The 17,893-nt window shown below is 34.9% G+C and overlaps 1 long non-coding RNA gene across 1 annotated transcript in view; it reads left to right on the top strand.

Annotated features, from left to right (window-relative positions):
* LOC141584821 (uncharacterized) overlaps positions 1-13,210 on the top strand; it is a 54,687-nt gene extending 41,477 nt beyond the window's left edge. Inside the window, exon 4 of the long non-coding RNA XR_012518022.1 lies at positions 12,991-13,210. This is a non-coding gene — a long non-coding RNA (uncharacterized LOC141584821). The remainder of the gene's footprint in view (positions 1-12,990) is intronic.
* The last annotated feature ends 4,683 nt before the right edge of the window (positions 13,211-17,893 follow it).

Below are 17,893 nucleotides of genomic sequence, written 5' to 3'. Positions count from 1 at the left end.
GTTTCTTTACCACAGCAATGACTGATAAAGGATTATTGTCAAATTGTGAAAACAACACAAAAAGAGACAAAATAAGAGAGCAAGAGACAAAGTAAAATAGAAAGAACTAGTGACACTAGGTCTACTAGGGCTTAATTAACAGGGAACGATAGCAGTTCAGCACATTTATTGCATCTGTACCTCCCAGCAGCCTGGAGTAAATACACTGGGCTATTCTCTTTTCATTTTCCCAAATAGGATCAGTGGGGTGAGCTTTTTATTTATAGAAGAAAATAGTTACAGGAAACTGAAGAGGTGGTTAGAGTGCAATATATACCCTTTGCCCAAATTTTCCCTCTTTATTTTCATATATACATATATGAAAGAGAGAAAGAGAAAGGATTCCTTGCAGTTTTTCTTCCTATTTTCTGCCTACCAAAATTTTGACAATCTTTTTTCCTTGAAACATACTTTTTGTTTGAATCAGATGTTGATTAATGTTTTCTTTTGATATGTTTCCGTTTCCAGATGTGCTTTTTAGTAGGGTTTGTGTATTTTCACTGATTTATAATTTATATGCTCTATTAATCATGATAAATAATCTGTCAAAAACCATTCAAAGATAGTACTTGTCAGCAAGCAAAAATATTTTAAGTGAAAGAAATTCAAAACAATCAGTAACACTTTAACATTTATTGGTTCATGTAATACTTGGATGAAGCTGTATGAATACATATGCATACATATACATGCATCTATTCATATGCATATGCATGTACACATAAAAAAAAGCTCTGTGTGTGTGTGTTAGTTAAAAATCCTGCAACTGTAGTCTTCTGTTGTATTTTCTGGCTGATTAAAATTTATCTGTGCCTAAACTTCGAAATTATCAACATTGGTGAAATATAAACCAGCAAGAGGGTATTCAGTACCTCAACTTAAAAGAGTTGGATGACATTAGATGCCTTTGGAGTGTTTTTCTAGCAATATCTAGAAAATTCCTGTCTTTGATCCTGTGTCACAAATGGATCAATGCTGCATATAGAAAATGTGGTCTCAAAGAAATATAAAAAGCTTGAAAAAAGAAAAAATTGAGAATGATCTACTTACCACTGGTATATTCATGATAGTCTCTTTATATATAAACATAACACATATGTTTGTATCTACTTACCACTGGTATATTCATGATAGTCTCTTTATATACAAACATAACACATATTATAAAAATAATACACATGGCTGAAACATAGTTGTCACTCGATAAATTCTACTTAGGGATGAGGATTTTATAGAAGATAGGAATACAGGGAATACGAGTCAGACCTAAGATCAAATCTTAGTCCAATATTTTTTAATTAAGTAATTTTGGGCAATTTACACAATATATATAATGTGTCTTCTGAAAAATCATGCTAATAATGACAGACTCAAAGAGTTACTGTGAAAATTAAATATTATATATAAACCATTTTAGTCTCTGGATGATACAGGATCTCTTCTATCATTATCATTATCATTATCACCACCATCAATAGTTTTCAGTATTTTTACCTTATTTTTTTATTAGATAATAGAAATCAGCTAAAGATGAAGAATAACAAAAGTCAGCCATCTAACAAAAGTATTATTAGGAATCAGGATCAAGCTGTCATGCCAGAGTAAGATGTATGGTAATATTAGGAGATAGTTAAACCAAAAAGACAAAATTTAAAAAAAAACAACAACTCTATAAACATGGATGAGATTTGGAGAAAGTAAGAAGAAAGCAAAGTTGGGGCTCCATGCACTATAGGTAGAGGGCCTGCAATGTCTATAATACAGATAGAGGGCTTACATGTCTATAGTACAGATATCTATATTCAATGACCAATAATCCTCCCCTTTTGGGTTCAGGTACATACTCTCGAGTTCTCTGTGCGCTTCTAAACATCTAATTGATTTTCAGACTTGGCAATAGAAATTTATAATAAGGGCTAAGAAAATATTTTCAGAAAATTGAAGGAAATTCAGAGGATAGTCTAATGAATGAAAAAAACTTATTCATGTAATAGCATTCTATGATAGTTATATTACAATAGTAGTATCTAAACTCTAGTTTTTAGTTCTTAAGCTTGATGTTGGAAGAGAGATACTCATTTTGATAATATTTTCTGAAGTAACAGCACTTTAAAAATGTCATTCTATTTTTCTGGCTTGTACATTTCTGAAAAGAAGCCTGCAGAAATTGTTTATTCAGCTATTAAAAGTTTTTTTCTCCAGGTGTAATTAAGCTGTTTCTACATATCACTGACTTTCAGGAATTTGATTATGATACATCTTGGTATAATTAAAAAATTTTTTATATGTGCTATCTTTCTTGGGGTTTGTGGAACTTCTTAGATGTGTGAGGTTATACTTTCCATTAAATCTAAACAGTTTTCAGCCAGTATGTCTGCAAATATTTTTTTCTGTTCTCACCTTTGCTCTTCTGGAATTCAAACTATATGTACATTAGAGTGCTTAATATTGTCCCACAAATTTCTAAGACATGGTTAGTTTTGTTCAGTATTTTTTCTCTCTTTGCTTTACATAGCTTCTATTTTTTTAAACTTTTATTTTAGGTTCAGGGGTACAAGGGAAGACACAGGTAAACTCATGTTACAGAGTTTTGTTGTAAAGATTATTTCATCACCTAGGAATTAAGCCCCGTACCAATATCTTTTCTGCTCCTCTCCCTCCTCTCACACTCTACCCTCAAGTAGGTACGAGTGTCTGTAGCTCCCCTCTATGTGTCCATGTGTTCTCATCCGAGAGCTCCCACTTATAAACGAGGACATGCAGTATTTGGTTTTCTGTTCCTGCATTAGTTTGCTGGGGATAATGGTCTCCAGCTCTATCTATGTTACTGCAAAAGACATGATCTCATTCTGTTTCATGGTTGTATAGTGTTCTGAGGTGTATCTGTACCACATTTTATTTATGCAATTTGTCATTGATGGGCATTTAGTTTTATCCCATGCCTTTTTCTATTGTGAATGGTGCTGCAATGCACATTTGCATACATGTGTCTTTATGGTAGAATGATTATATTCCTCTGGGTATAAATCCAGTAATGGGATTGCTAGGTCAAATGGTAGTTGTGCTTTTCAACTCTTTGGGGAAATGCCATACTGCTTTCCACATGGTTGAACTAATTTAAACTCCCACCGACAATGTGCATTTCTTTTTCTTGGCATCAGTTATTTTTTGTCAGATGCATAGTGTACAAATATGTTCTCCCATTCTGTATGTTGTCTGTTTATTCTATTGATAGTTTCTTTTGCTGTGCAGAAGCTATTTAGTTTATTCAGATCCCATCTGTCAATTTTTGCTTTTGATGTAATTGCTTTTGGTATTTTTGTTATAAAATCTTTCCCTGTTCTTATGTACAGATGGTATGCCTAGGATGTCTTCCAGGTGTAAGGAAGGGGTCCTATATGATGTAAGGAAGGGGTCCAGATTCATTCTTTTGTATATGGCTAGCCAGTTATCCCTCCCTATTTATCAAATAGAAAGTCTTTCTCCCATTGCTTGTTTTTGTCAGCTTTGTCAAAGATCAGATGATTGTAGGTATGTAGCCTTATTTCTGGGTTCTCTAGTCTGTTCCATTGGTCTATGTGCCTGCCTTTGTACCAGCATCATGCTGTTTTAGTTAATGTAGCCCTGTAGTGTAGTTTGAAGTTGGATAACATGATGCTTCTATCTTTGTGCTTTTTGCTTAGAATTTCCTTGGCTATTTGGAATTTTTACTGGTTCCATATGAATTTTAAAATAGTTTCTTTCAGTTCTGTGAAGAATGTCATTGATAGTTTGATAGGAATAATGTTGAATCTATAAATTGCTTTGAGCAGTATGGCCATTCTGATGATATTGATTCTTCTTATCCATTAAAATGGGATTTTTTTCCATTTGTTTGTATCTTCTCAGATTTCTTGAGCAGTGTTTCGCAATTCTCATTGTAGAGATCTTTTGCCTCACTGGTTAGCTGTATTCCTAGGTATTTTATTCTTTTTGTGGCAATTGTTAAGTGGAATTGCCTTTCTGATATGGTTCTCGGCATGGCTTTTGTTGCTGAATAGAAAATGCTAGTAATTTTCGCACACTGATTTTCTATCCACAGACTTTGTTGAAGTTGTTTATCAGCTGAAGGAGCTTTTGGACTGAGACTGTGAGTCTACTAGATATTGAATCATGTCATCTGAAAATGGAGACAGTTTGACTTTCTGTCTTCCTATTTGGATGTCGTTTATTTATTTCTCTTGCCTGATTGCTCTGGCTAGGAATTCCAAAACTATGCTAAATAGTATGAGAAGGCAATAAGTGAGAAAGGGCATCTTGTCTTGTGCCAGTTTTCAAGGGGAATGCTTCCAGCTTTTGCCAATTTACTATAATATTTGCTATGAGTTTGTCATAGATATTTTATTATTTTGAGGTTTGTTCTTTCAATACCTAGTTGAGAGTTTTTAACATGGAGACGAATTGAATTTTAAAGTATTTTGTTAAGGAGGTATTCTCATCAAAGTCCATCAATAATATTGACTAAAGCTTTCCTTTTATCGTTAACATCTCTACCAGGTTTTGGTATCAGGATGCTGGCCACACAGAATGAGTTCAGAAGGAGTACTTCCTCCTTGATTTTTTGGAATTGTTTCTGCAGGAATGGTACCAGCTCTTCTTTATACATCTCTTATAATTTGGCTGTGAATCCACTAGGTCCTCGGTTTTTCTTGAATAGTGGGCTATTTATTTATTATTTCATTTTAAAGCTCAGTTTGGTCTGTTCAGGAAATCAGTTTCTTCCCGGTTCAGTCTTGGGAGGGTGTATATGTCCAGGAATCTCTTTTAGATTTTTCTAGTTTGTGTGCATAGAGGTTTTCATAGCAGTGTTTGATGGTTGTTTTCATTCTATGGGGTCAGTGGTAACATTCCCTTCATCATTTCTAATTGTGTTTATTTGGATCTTCTCTCTTTTAGTCTTTATTATTCTAGCTAGTAGTCTATCTCATTTTTTTTTTTTTTCAACAAACCAACTCCTAGAGTCATTGGTCTTTTAAATGTTTTTGTTTTTGTTTTTGTTTTTGTTTTTGTTTTTGTTTTTGTAGCTCGATTTCCTTCAGTTTAGCTATGATTTTTTTCTTGTTTTCTGCTATCTTCAGGTTAACTTGTTCTTGCTTCTCTAATTCTTTCAGTTGTGATGTTAGGTAGCTAATTTGAGACCTTTCTAACTTTTTGATGTGGCCATTGATTGCTGTAAATTTCCTCTTAACACTGCCTTAGCTGTGTCTCTAATATCCTGTTATATTGTATCTTTGCACTCATTAGTTTCCAAGAAATTCTTGATTTCTACCTTAATTTCATAATTCACCCAAAACTCATTCAAAAGCATGTCGTTTAATTTCTATGTAATTGCATGGTTTTGAGCAATTTTTTTTTGTCTTCACTTCTATTTTTATTGTATTGAGGGGTCCAAGAGTATGTTTGGTATGATTACAGTTCTTTTCCATTTGTTAAGGATTGTTTGAGTCCAGTTATGTGGTTTGTTAGAATATGTGGCATGTGGTTATGAGAAGAATGTGTATTCTGTTGTTTTTACGTGGAAAGTTTGAAAGAGGTCGATCATATCCATTTGTTCCAATGTTGAGTTAGAGTCCTGAATATCTTTGTTAATTTTCTGCCTCAATCATCTGTCTCATACTGTCAGTAGAGTCTTAACGTCTCCCACTATTATTATGTGGGAGTCTTTGTATCTTTGTAGGTCTCTAACAACTTGCTTTATGAATCTGGGTGTTTTTGTGTTGAGTGCATAAATATTACATATAGTTACACCATCTTGTTGAATTGAACAATGCTTTTTATATTTTTTTATCTTTGTTGGCTCGAAGTCTGTTTTGTCTGAAATTAGGATTGCAATCCCTTATTTTTTCTGTTTTCCATTCGGTTGGTAGATTTTTCCTCCATCCCTTTGAGTCTATGGCTGTCAGTGGGTGACATTTTGTGTGAGATGGGTCTCTTGAAAACAGCATACCACTGAGCTTTCCTTTTTCTATTCAACTGTGTCCTAATTGGGAAATTTAGCCTGCTAGCATACAAGGTTAGTGTTGATATGTGTGGATTTGATTCTGTTATTCTGTTGTTAGCTGATTATGTAGGCTTGTTTGTGTTGTTGCTCTACAGTGACACAGGTCTGTGTGTTTAAGTGTATTTTTATATTAGCTGAGTACTATTTAGTTTTCCTTTCAAGATCTCTTGTAAGGCACAGCTAGTGGTCATGAACTCCCTCAATATTTGCTTAACTGAAAAGGGTCTTTTTCTCTTCTGCTTAGGAAGCTTAGTTTGGCTAGATATGAAATTTTTGGTTGAAAATATTTTTCTTTAAGAATGTTGAACATAGGTATCCAGTCTCTTCTGGCTTGTAGGTTTTCCACTGAGATCCACTGTTAGCCTGATACGTCCTTTGTAGTTGACCTGCCTTTTCTCTCCAGCTAGCTTTAACATTCTTTCTTTAATTTCAACCTTGGAAATATGACAATTACGTGTCTTGGAATGATCTTCTTGGCAGAATCTTACAAGAATTCTCTGTATTTCCTGAATTTCACTGTTGGATTTTCTAGCAATGTTGGGGAAGTTTTCATGGACAGTATCCTGAAATACATTTTTCAACTTGTTTGCTTTCTCCCCCTCCCTTTGAGGGTTGCCACCATTTCATAGATTTGGCCTCTTTACATAAACCCATGCTTCTCAGAAGCTTTGTTCATTCCCTTTTACTCCCTTTTCTTTGTTTTTGCCTGACTGTCTTATTGCAATGAACCAGTCTTCACATTCTGAATTCTTTCCTCAGCTTGGTTTATTCTGCTATTAATAATTGTGATCACATTTTGAAATTCACGTATTGTGTTTTTCAGCTCTGTCAGATCCTTTAGGTTATTTTCTATGCCAAATATTTCATCCTTTATTTCCTGTATTGCTTTATGGTGATTCTTATTTTCCTTGGATTGCGTTTTGCCATGTTCATGAATCTTGATAATCCTCCTTCTTATTCATATTTCTGTCATTTCAGCCAATTCAGCTTGGTTCAGAACTCTTGTTTGAGAACTGGTGCAGTTATTTGAAGGACATATGCTACTCTGGCCATTTGAGTGGCCAGATTTCTTGAGTCAGTTTTTTCTCATCTCTGCATGTGGGTGTTCCTTTAACTGCAGTGTAGATAGAGTACAGTCAATAGACTTCTTTTCTGGATGTTTTCACCAGGCTGAGGTTTTGGGTAAGGTCTTTCTTTGGACTTCTTATGTCTGATGTTGGAGGGTGGTATGATAGTGAGATAGTTTTGGTTTTGAAGTTCTGGGGTGTGATACAGTGATGGCACTTAGGCTTTTGGTCTGTTGCTAGACTCTTGCTTGGCTATGTGGCTCCCCTATGTTTTATTTCAAAGTTGCAGCTGTTGCGCTGAAAGTGTGAGTTCCTCTCCCCCTTAAATGCTGGCTGTAGATTGTGGCTTGGCACTCCTGGGCTGCCCACTGCAGCTCTGGAGCAATCTCAATGTTTATGTCCCTTCCCCAACTTAGAGGCAGCAGAAGAAGAGACCTTAGCAGTTGCTGTGACCAAGGGCTTCCTGGGCTCTCCACCCTAGAAAGAAGCTGGTCAGCAGTCTCTCAGTACAATCAGCCCAGGATGGAGGGTCTGTACTGTGGGCCAAGCCAGGGGTTCCCTGTCTGGTGATAAGTAGTGGGGATGCAGGGGTGGGACCCATGGGAAACAGACTGGCCTCCTCACTTTGGGTCAAGTGAAGCTTGTTGGAGGTGTGGATAGAGTACTTAGGGTCTTTGCTCCTTTGTTATCCTGAGGGTAACAAGGACAGTACTACTGCAAGGGCAGTGGCAGAGAGGCTTTTAGTTGCTCCTGGAGGAGGAGGGAGCAACTGAAAGCCTCCCTGGAGGTCCAGGGAATTGCTGAGTTGCTTCTGGCTTGATAGATCTGGCAGGGCAATGGCTAGAGTCCTGGAAGATGTGCCTGGTGAGAAGATGTAGGAACAGGCGCCCATGTAATAGTCTGGCCACTTTTCCACAGGGCTGCTGTGTTGTGCTAGGTGCCTGCTCCAGCCCCTAATTACCTCAGATTTTCGAATACCTGAAGGTATCAACAGTAAATAATTTGAAACGGCAAAGATGACAGCCTACTCCTTCCTCTGATTACTCTGTCTTAGGGAGGTATGGACCTATTGCTGGCCCAAAAATACCCTTAAGTAGGTGGGTGAAGACCCCAGCTAGGAGTTCCCACCCAGTGAGAAGGCATGGGATCAGAGACCTGTTTAAAAAAGCAGTCTGTCCACATTTTCACAGAGCAGCTGTGCTGTGCTGTGGGACCCCTTTCATCCACAGTCAGCTTGAAGTCTCCAAAGCCCAAAGGCTTGAATAGCTAAGTTGTCCAAACAGCAAAGCTGGTGGCCTAACCCTCCTTCTAAGAGCTCCATCACAGGAAGGGGCAGCACTACTAGTGGCTGGCTGGAATTTCAAGCCAGTGGGTCTTATTCTGAGGTGTCATTGAAATGGGCCCTGCGGACTATCTCTGCTCAGCCCCCCTTGATTCAGCCTCTTGCCTAGGAGTATCTATAGGCGTCTAACTTCCCCGCTTTGCCAGAACTGCAGCTACTTTTGCTGGCAAGCCCCGAGAGTTTGAGTATCTAGGTCTCCCAGGTTTCTGCACATACCAGAATGACTGCTCTGACAAGACTCCACATAGTTCTGTATGTCAGACTGAAGGCCCTGGTGGAGTGGGTTCAGGAGAGGATCTCCTAACCCAAGGGTTACAAAGATCCATGGGAGAAGAGTGGGTTCCCAGGGTCCCACATTTACTCACCACCTCCCTGGATGGGGGAGGATCCCTTGGCTCCATGTCCCTCCAGGGTGGGCCACTGTTTTGCCTTGCTTTTCTGCATTCTCTGTGGGTCAAATTGTTTCCCTGAGTAGTCCCAATGCAAGTACCTGGATGTTTCTGTTGAAGTTACTGTATCTACTCACCCTTTCCATTTCTCTTCATGAGAGCCACTCACACTAGCTGTTTTGAGTTGGCCATCTTGGTCTTCTTTCCTATGTTTTTCATATATATGTAAAAATGACCTACTTTGCATTGTGGTATCTCTTAGTGTATTTTTATGCAAATATAAAATATAAAACATACATTTTTATGTGTGATATAACACATAAAAGTATTTCTTAAAAATAACTCTATGTCTGCCCTTTCAAATGACAATATAGAGTGGGTAGAGGATTGAGTTGAGTAAGCTGTGTTTAGTAAACAAAAAGATACTTACTAGGGTATCTACTTCCAAGTCTACCCTTTGGTGTATTATTTATATCTATGCCAACTAAAAATGTGGTCATAGTTTTAATCACACAAGACTATGACTTCTAGATTTTAACCCCTGGGACCTTATTCTATCATGTCTTAATATAAAAGCTTAACATTGGCCTAGGCACTAAAGAGATGTGTAATAAAGGAAGAATGAATCCTGAAAGCAGGGGAAAGGATTAATTCATTCAAGGTGAGCTTTTTCTGTTTTTCTGCACATTTCTGCTTTGAAAGTGTAAGCTATATGGAGGCATCCTTATCTGCCACTGTATTTTCTAACTCAGATGCATATACAGCAGGCCTCAGAGACATTGCAGGTTTGGTTTCAGAACATTGCAATACAGCAAATATCACAATAAACCAAGTTACAATTTTTTTGGTTCCCTACCACATAGAAAAGTTAATTTATACCATACTTTAAATCTGTTAAGTGTGCAACAGCATTATGTCTAAAAAATAAACATATATTAATTTAAAATAATTTATCTAAAAACTCTGACACAGAGACAGGAAGTGAGCACATGCTATTGGATAAATGGTGCCAACAGACTTGCTCAATGCAGGGTCACTGGGAACCTTCAATTTCCAAAAATACACAATATTTGCAAAGCACAATAAAGTGTGATGCACAGTAAAATGAGGTACGTTTATATAAAGGAAGGGGATAATTAACTGAAAAATACAATCTGATCAATACCCCTTCACACTGATTAGGTGCTTAATTTGCACCTTCTTTCCCATGGGAGTACTGAGCTCCATATAAAGCAACTTACTATTTTCAGTAAATGCAGGTGATTATTACTATAAATAGGCTCTCTCTCCATTAATAAGAGAATGCCAAAATCCCGAGTCCAAAGCCATTGTATTTAGTGAATACAATTTACTATAATGATTTACTCATAGATTTATCAGTGATTATAAATTACTTTTATAAGCTTTGTTCAAACCACACAAAGCACAAAAATAAATCATCTTAATGTTCACTGTCATAAATTGAAAAAAATAAAATTTGCTAAAGACTTTACAACACTTGGAATGAAAATAATCACTAAATAAAGCCTAACCATGTGGCTTTTACCAAATTAGAAACAGATTTTTTAAACTCAGGAAATATTGAGCAATAATATTTCAAGCCCCATATTCCATTCTCAATGGAACATTACAAGTTAAACTACTGTTAATTATATGGAATGATATGTTGTTGTAAAAAGAACCTTGAATGTTCTCATTGAAAGAAAATTAAATTGCCAATTTTTTTTTTTGGTAGTGAGTTTACATCTTCTTTTGTAGTATTGGACAATATCATAAATAGGAAAATAAGATGCCTTGAATGATAACGTCCCTCTTGTGAAAACAACAAAATAACATGTAGTAATGGATACAATTATATTTCCTAAGACTTTGCTTTGAAATTTTTAAATCCCAATGTATAAATGGCTTGTAAATAACTGATCCAGAAATCTGTTCAGCTCCCACAACATAAACAAAAGAAATGCACCTTATTTTTAAAGCAAACATTTTCTTATGTTCCACAAAAGGCTAAACATTTAACTTGTGTAACGGATCACTGTGGGAAGCTTTATTCAGGGATGCATAAAATGAATGCATTTTTATCAAAATGGTGTTTATGGGATCTCATTCAGCCTGAGTGTACATCTGCTGAGACTATTAAAAAGTCAAAATGTCTAATTGCATCTGGCACCACAGTTAAGCTTTAGTCAGCATTTTCTGTTCTGAGTCCCACAAATCACAATAAATCCAGAAAGAAGTCAATTGTTAACTGTAAACTCTATAATTGCACGATGGGATCAGAGAAATGCAGTAACTAAAGAGTCTCACATTTAGGTGAGTGAATTAAAAAGGTTTAGTTTAGATAGGATTTAGATTTAACAGTTCTTTCTACACAAGCTGAAATGTATCACACTATCTCAGACTTCATTCTGCAGTATTAGAAACTTCATTTCAGGTTTAGCAATGGGCTTCTGGCGGATTACAAAGATCTGTTATAGCCAAGTTGCTGAGCAGTGAGAAACAGAACCAGGGAGACTGGAAACTAACTTAATCGTCCTCTGATACTATTTTGATTAAGGTTGCAAATATTTAGCTATCATTCATTTAGAGGTTTGCAGCATTTACAATTATTTACTTTGGGGAATGATAAACTGAGCAATATGTTAGCCACGGTTTTCCTTTCTGTGAACTGTTTAAAAATGACCAACCTAAATATGAAAGAAGAATTTGATCAGTCCAAGTAGACGGCAGCAAATTTAATCTGAAGGTCCTACCATTGATGAATCTAAATACTTAATATGGGCAAGATTCAGGGGGCAGCAGTAGTGACGGCTCACTGGCTTAGCCTCTTGCATTTCTTCAGAGGAAAGGAGGATAGCCATGAACTACCACTAGAGTTTATTTCTCAAGAAGGAATGCAAAAAAGCTAAGAAACATTGGCTATTCCCACCTTAATCTTTATCTACTCTGAATATTACACTCACTTAACAGTATTTAAAACACTACCAAAAAATGTGAGAATATCTGCTCCTTGTGATGACTTTAAAGCAATGATGATAATATTACAGAAAGAGCACAAGACTGAATGCAAAGTGATTTAAATTCATACACCTAAAATCAAATAAAATTGACTTGAGTTACATAAGATCCCAAGAGCAACGGTTTTAAACCTGAGCACTAAGTTAGGATTACCTGAGATACTTTCCTAAATTATCAATGGCCCATATCCTTCTCCCACTAATTCTAAAATAGTGTGAAGAGAACCCTCAGTAGCAGTACATTTTAAAATATACTCATAGAAAAGGGCTTTGACTCTGGCCTTTTTTGGGGAATTCCATATAATAAGCAGCATTCTAGACTTTATAGAGCATGCAGTGCACCTGAATTTCCTCAACGCCATTTTGTTTTTCTTCCGCTTTTTGTTTTTATTTTTTAATTACATTTTAGGTTTTGGGGTACATGTGAATAAAATACAAGATTGTTGCACAGGTACACACATGGCAGTGTGATTTGCTGCCTTCCTCCCCTTCATCTATTTCTGGCATTTCTCCCCTTGCTATCTTTCCCCAACTCCCCAACCCTCACTGTCTCTCACCTACTTCCCCTCAACAGACCCCAGTGTGTAGTGCTCCCCTCCCTGTGTCCATGTGTTCTCATTGTTCAACACTCGCCTATAAGTGAGAACATCCGGTGTTTGATTTTCTAAAAGCTCTTGTGTCTGAGAATGATCTTTATTAAGAAAATAAATGGCTGAGAAAGGTATGTAGAATTTCATGCAAATTTGACCTCCCATCATGATTATTACATATTACTCATGTATTTGAATAGTCTTCTTTAAGGAGAGCAAACAGATTTAAATATTGCAGAAAATTATGAGAAAATCTAAGTACAGAATGGCAGTTTTGCAATAGTAAGTGCAAAGGTTTAGCTACAAAACACCATGTTTCTCAGATGCATAATCTGAATGTAGAAATGCATCTATATGGAAGTTTGTACCAATTTCAGGAAGTCCATTGTCATTGCTTAAGGATTCTTTGTACAAACTTTGCAAAGGTTGTTAATTAAAATAACATTTGTTATAGGAAATTATTTTATAGACATTTTGTAATGCCTATGGAAATTTTGTATCTCTAGACTGATGGAATGATGAAGGCTCTAATCATTGGAAGAACATCTACCCATCATAGACATATGAAGAAGGCACAGGACCTCTGACTTGAGAAATTTGTCTTGTATAATACAAGAACTCCAATGCTGTGAAATTTTGCATATCAACATAACTTTGTGAATTTATATACTAGGATATTTCTTATCCACTGAGAAGTACAAAATCACAATGTTCATTTAGCACCTGAACTGCTAGATTTTATACATATATATATATATATATATATATATATATATGTATGTATATATGTATATGTATATGTATATGTATATATGTAAGTGTTAGGGACAAAAGATATGTTTTCTTGGGCATTAACCCTATTATCATTAAGAAAAAAATGTTCATTATTAATTTTTTTTAATCTTAGTACTTTTTGCTTAGAAGTCTACTTTATCTAAGGTTAATATAGTTATTTCAGCCTTTTTATGCTTACTGTTTATACAATATCTTTTTAAAATCATTTTACATTCAATATACCTGTGCCTTCATATTTGATGTGCCTCTTCTACTAACATCATATCATTAGAGATGGCTTTTATATTCACTCTTATAATTTTTGTCTTTGAATTGAAGATATTTGTCTATCAACTTCTGTTAACAGTTGATGTAATAATTGATATGGTTACATTTAATTTTACTATTTGTTTTCTATTTCTACACACTTTTTCCTCCCTCTTTTTCTCCTTTTCTGCTTTATTTAAATTAACTGGGGTTCTTTCTTGGGGGAAGGTGGAATAAAAAAGATCCCATTTTAATTTATCTATGGCTTTTGAACTGTATTGCTTTGCATAATACATTAGAGGCTGCTTTTAAAAAATCATAGTTATTTGGAGTTCATAATATATCATTTCAAGTAAAATACAGAAACCTTACAACCAAATAGATCTATTTTTAACCCTAGCATCCTTTTATAGTTGTCATACATATGACATTATATGTTACATAGTACATGTTATATGTAATGTGTTAAATAGAACATATGACATTATACATGTCTAACATAGTGCATATGACATTATATATGTGTATGTATTTTTATATATATGGAGGAAGATAGAGAGAGAAATTGTAGCAAGCATGTCCCTAATCACAGTCAACATCTTTTTCTGCTGCTGTTTTTATCCTAAGTACTATTCTTATTTATTTTTTTGAGGGAAAATATTTCCCACAAAGGATATACCTGCATGCTTAGTAACATATTGTCCATTCCTTATTGAATAAAGTCTCTAAGCTGCTTTGTGCCTGAAACTCCACCCAGCCTTGCCAAACGACAAAATGACAATACTCTCAGTATGTGTGGGAGTCAGAAATTCTGAACTTTGTACATAAAATTGTGGAGATGTTGTTGAACAACATTTCTTGGACATGACTTTCTTTGGAGTATCTGTAAGGGTATGAATTATTTCCTAGTCTCATTGAATATGACATCCCATTGAACATTCTTTCCCCATGGATAAAGAACTGAAAATGCACACTAGTGATATAAGAGCCCTATGAATTGCTGACATCGTGGTAATTTAAATATAAAACAGGTTTAATTGTTTCCAGTGTACTGACTCATTGCAAAGTATAGATTTAATCAGAAAACAATTTTATAACTGGAAAACTATAAGCCAGGTCTTGAGCATTATAAAGATTATTGGATAAAAGAGAAGAAATATTGGATATAATTCTCTATTTGCATTTACTTATTTATTAGAATAAATAAGACACAGAGACAAGAAATAGCACAGATCCAGGAGTGGAAAACAGATTACTAAGTGAATTAAGTAGAGGTAAATTTAAATGCAAAAGTATAGGGCACATGGTTGAGAAGATAACATTGATGAATAACTATAATGCTAAGAGGTTTAGTTATTTTAAGAAAAATCAGTATGTAAGTTTGGGCCCTGAGGATAAATTCACTTGAGAGCTTTTCCTGTATTTGGTACTGTGCCACTCAGGTTAGGTTATGCTACAGTAACAAATAACCTCCAGAATTCAGTGGCTGACAATGAAAGTTTATTTCTAGAATATGTTACATGTCTACATTTGGTTGGCTGCAACTCTGTTCCATATCGTTTTCTCTGTTGAGCCCTGGCTGACTGGGCAGGTTGCATTTTGAACACTGACAGTTCTCATGGCAGAGCAAAATGGTAGAACTTGCTGGCTCTTAAAGCTGCTCTGAAGGGACATACATTACTTCTGCTCAAATTTCACCTGCCAAAGCAAGTCATGTGATCATGCTTGAGTTATGAAGGGTGAGATGTAGACTTCTCTGTCACAAAGGAACACCTTAAGGAGAGATACTAAGTATGAATAAACATAAAAATACAATAAATATCTGTTAGCTGAACTGTAATTTAACAACTTTTATTCCGAAATGCAGTTTGTAATTTGTGAAAAAATAACTAATACCAACACTGAGAATGGTTGTAAAGATTTATGCATGATGATATTCACATATCCTGGCACAAGACCTGATATTCACAAATAGTAGCCACGTTTTTCCAACATTCTTCAGTGTGGCCACATATTATTTGACAGAATTTAATAAGTTACACAGAGGCAGCTCAAGATTTGTTAGTCTTGTTACTGGTAGACAGCACTGTTGTGAAAACCAATGCCAGTTCAAATGAAACTGCACATTTTTGACAATTACATATTTTAAGTTTTTGACACAACTTTTGTGCTCAAAGCCTTTGGAGAGGAGGTTTATTTATTAATCAGTTGTTTCCTTTTTTAAAAAATTTGAGAACAAATTCATTCCCTTATGGGAGAATTTTGGGAAAAAAATTGAAAAATTTAGAATGTTAATTAAGGGAAGTAAGCATGATCATTCCCAAGGGTTGAATTTCATCACTCTTTGCCTAAGAAAATAGTAACCAAAAAGTCTAATTCAACAACAACGACAACAACAAAATCACTATAGCCTATGTTCCTAAGAGTCTCCCAAACCTAATTAAAGACCCAATGCTGAAGTACTAAACATACTTCAGCAAACATGTCCTAGAATATTTAGGGATTCACCTCGAACACAGATGGACTGTGTTTGCCTGTTTTTATTGCTGACTGGGAAGTTTTGCTACTATAGATGGTCTTACAGCTTACGTTAACTGGAATAAACATGTCTAGTTTGTAATGACACAAAACGTTGAAAATACCACCAACTCTTCTCTGAAGCAGAATTTTCTGACAAACTCTAATTAAACAAAATCCTACCTTGGTTAGGAATTCTAGGGATTAACCACAGCTCTCTATCAATCATATTACTCCAGCTCAATAGAAGATATTCTATGAAATTTACACAAGAATGGCAATAGATCATACATAAAAGAGGAATAAATCTCTTGTTACAACTATTTTATAGCTGTATGAGGACAGAATATATTTGATCTAGATGAAGAAAATTATATGCCTATGGGTTTTTAATTATGAATGGGGTATATCAATTATTTGGCTACATAGTCATAACCTATTTTCTGTCATGTGTGGATTACTAAGTCAGAATTTTTTTTGGTTCCTTTATATAAAGCAGGATTCACCACACTCCTGGACCAGTTAAAAAGCATGTTGAAACTTATTCTTTCGGTCTCAGTTTCAAAGCTATCTACAAAGAATAAATAAAACCATACAGAAAGGTCTCTCAAAAAAATATTATTTCTTACACACACAAAAAAATTCTATCTAGAAATCTCAATTACACCCACCATGTGTATATGAGTGTGGCTGTGTGTTTATTTGTTTACTTTTTTTTTTTTTACTACCTATAAGCTTCTCAAAGACATGAATAGTTGGTGATTTTAAGGGTACTGAGCTTGCACTGTGTATTATAAAGCAAGTCTCCTTGATGATTGTACAAAACCAGAAAACCTTGGAGTTTTTGGTTCCCTCTTCCCAGAGACATGTGAATATTTCTTATTTTTCCCGACTCCTATCTCCACTTCCCAACCTGTATTTCTTAAATTAACATAATATCCTATAACAAATTTACTATTACTATGAGTTGAAGACAGCTTATAGTAATAGTAATTACATTTATTCAATATCAATTATAAGCTGATGTTATATATATCTTAATTTATTAGTATTTCCTGTTAAAGAGATCTGAATTCTACTTTTAACTCAACCACTAATTACTTGCCAGACATTAAAATTTTTTCCTTAATTTTTAAATAATTATTATTTATTAATAACAAGTACTATGCATGTGGTAAATGTAAGCAACCATGCATTTAGTCTATATATATATTGATTTGTTTAAACCTCACAACAATCATGTTAGGTCCTTTATTTATTTTCATTGTCCTAATAAAAGAAAAACCTGAGACTTATACAAATTATGTGTCTTGCCCAAGATCATATAGTGAAGATGTATCAAAATTGAAAACCTGTGAGGCATCAAATCCATGTCCTTAATCTATATAATAGGCAGCTTCATGAAATTTAGCATCTTCTTTGAAATGAAGACCAAAAAGGTCTATTTTAGCTCTTAAAAAGGGCATGATTTTAGAATAACTATTGCAGGCATAAAGAATAATCTACTTGGTTCATTCGTAAAGGAGAGACTAATAACTGGCACAAAACCACACTTAAGAATTAGCATGATGTTGAGGATAACCAAATCTTCACTAGAGCAAATCCTTCTTATGTAATACATTTGGGGTCAATTAATCTAACTGCCTGTTAAAGCAGTTGTTAGAGTATTATAAAATATTATATATGTAGCTAAAAGGAATTTATCTTTAAATATATTTAAATATGTGTGTATTGCTAATATTTTAGTCTAGAGAAAAGGCCTTTTCATAGCAATATAGTCTTTGGTTAGTAATTAGCATTGTCTCTCTTATATTAATTCCAAGTATAATGTATATTCCACAGTTTCTAGAC

This window comes from Saimiri boliviensis, chromosome 6 (genome assembly GCF_048565385.1).
Source record: "Saimiri boliviensis isolate mSaiBol1 chromosome 6, mSaiBol1.pri, whole genome shotgun sequence".
Lineage (NCBI taxonomy): Eukaryota > Metazoa > Chordata > Mammalia > Primates > Cebidae > Saimiri > Saimiri boliviensis.
This window is presented reverse-complemented; position numbering and strand designations above follow the sequence as displayed.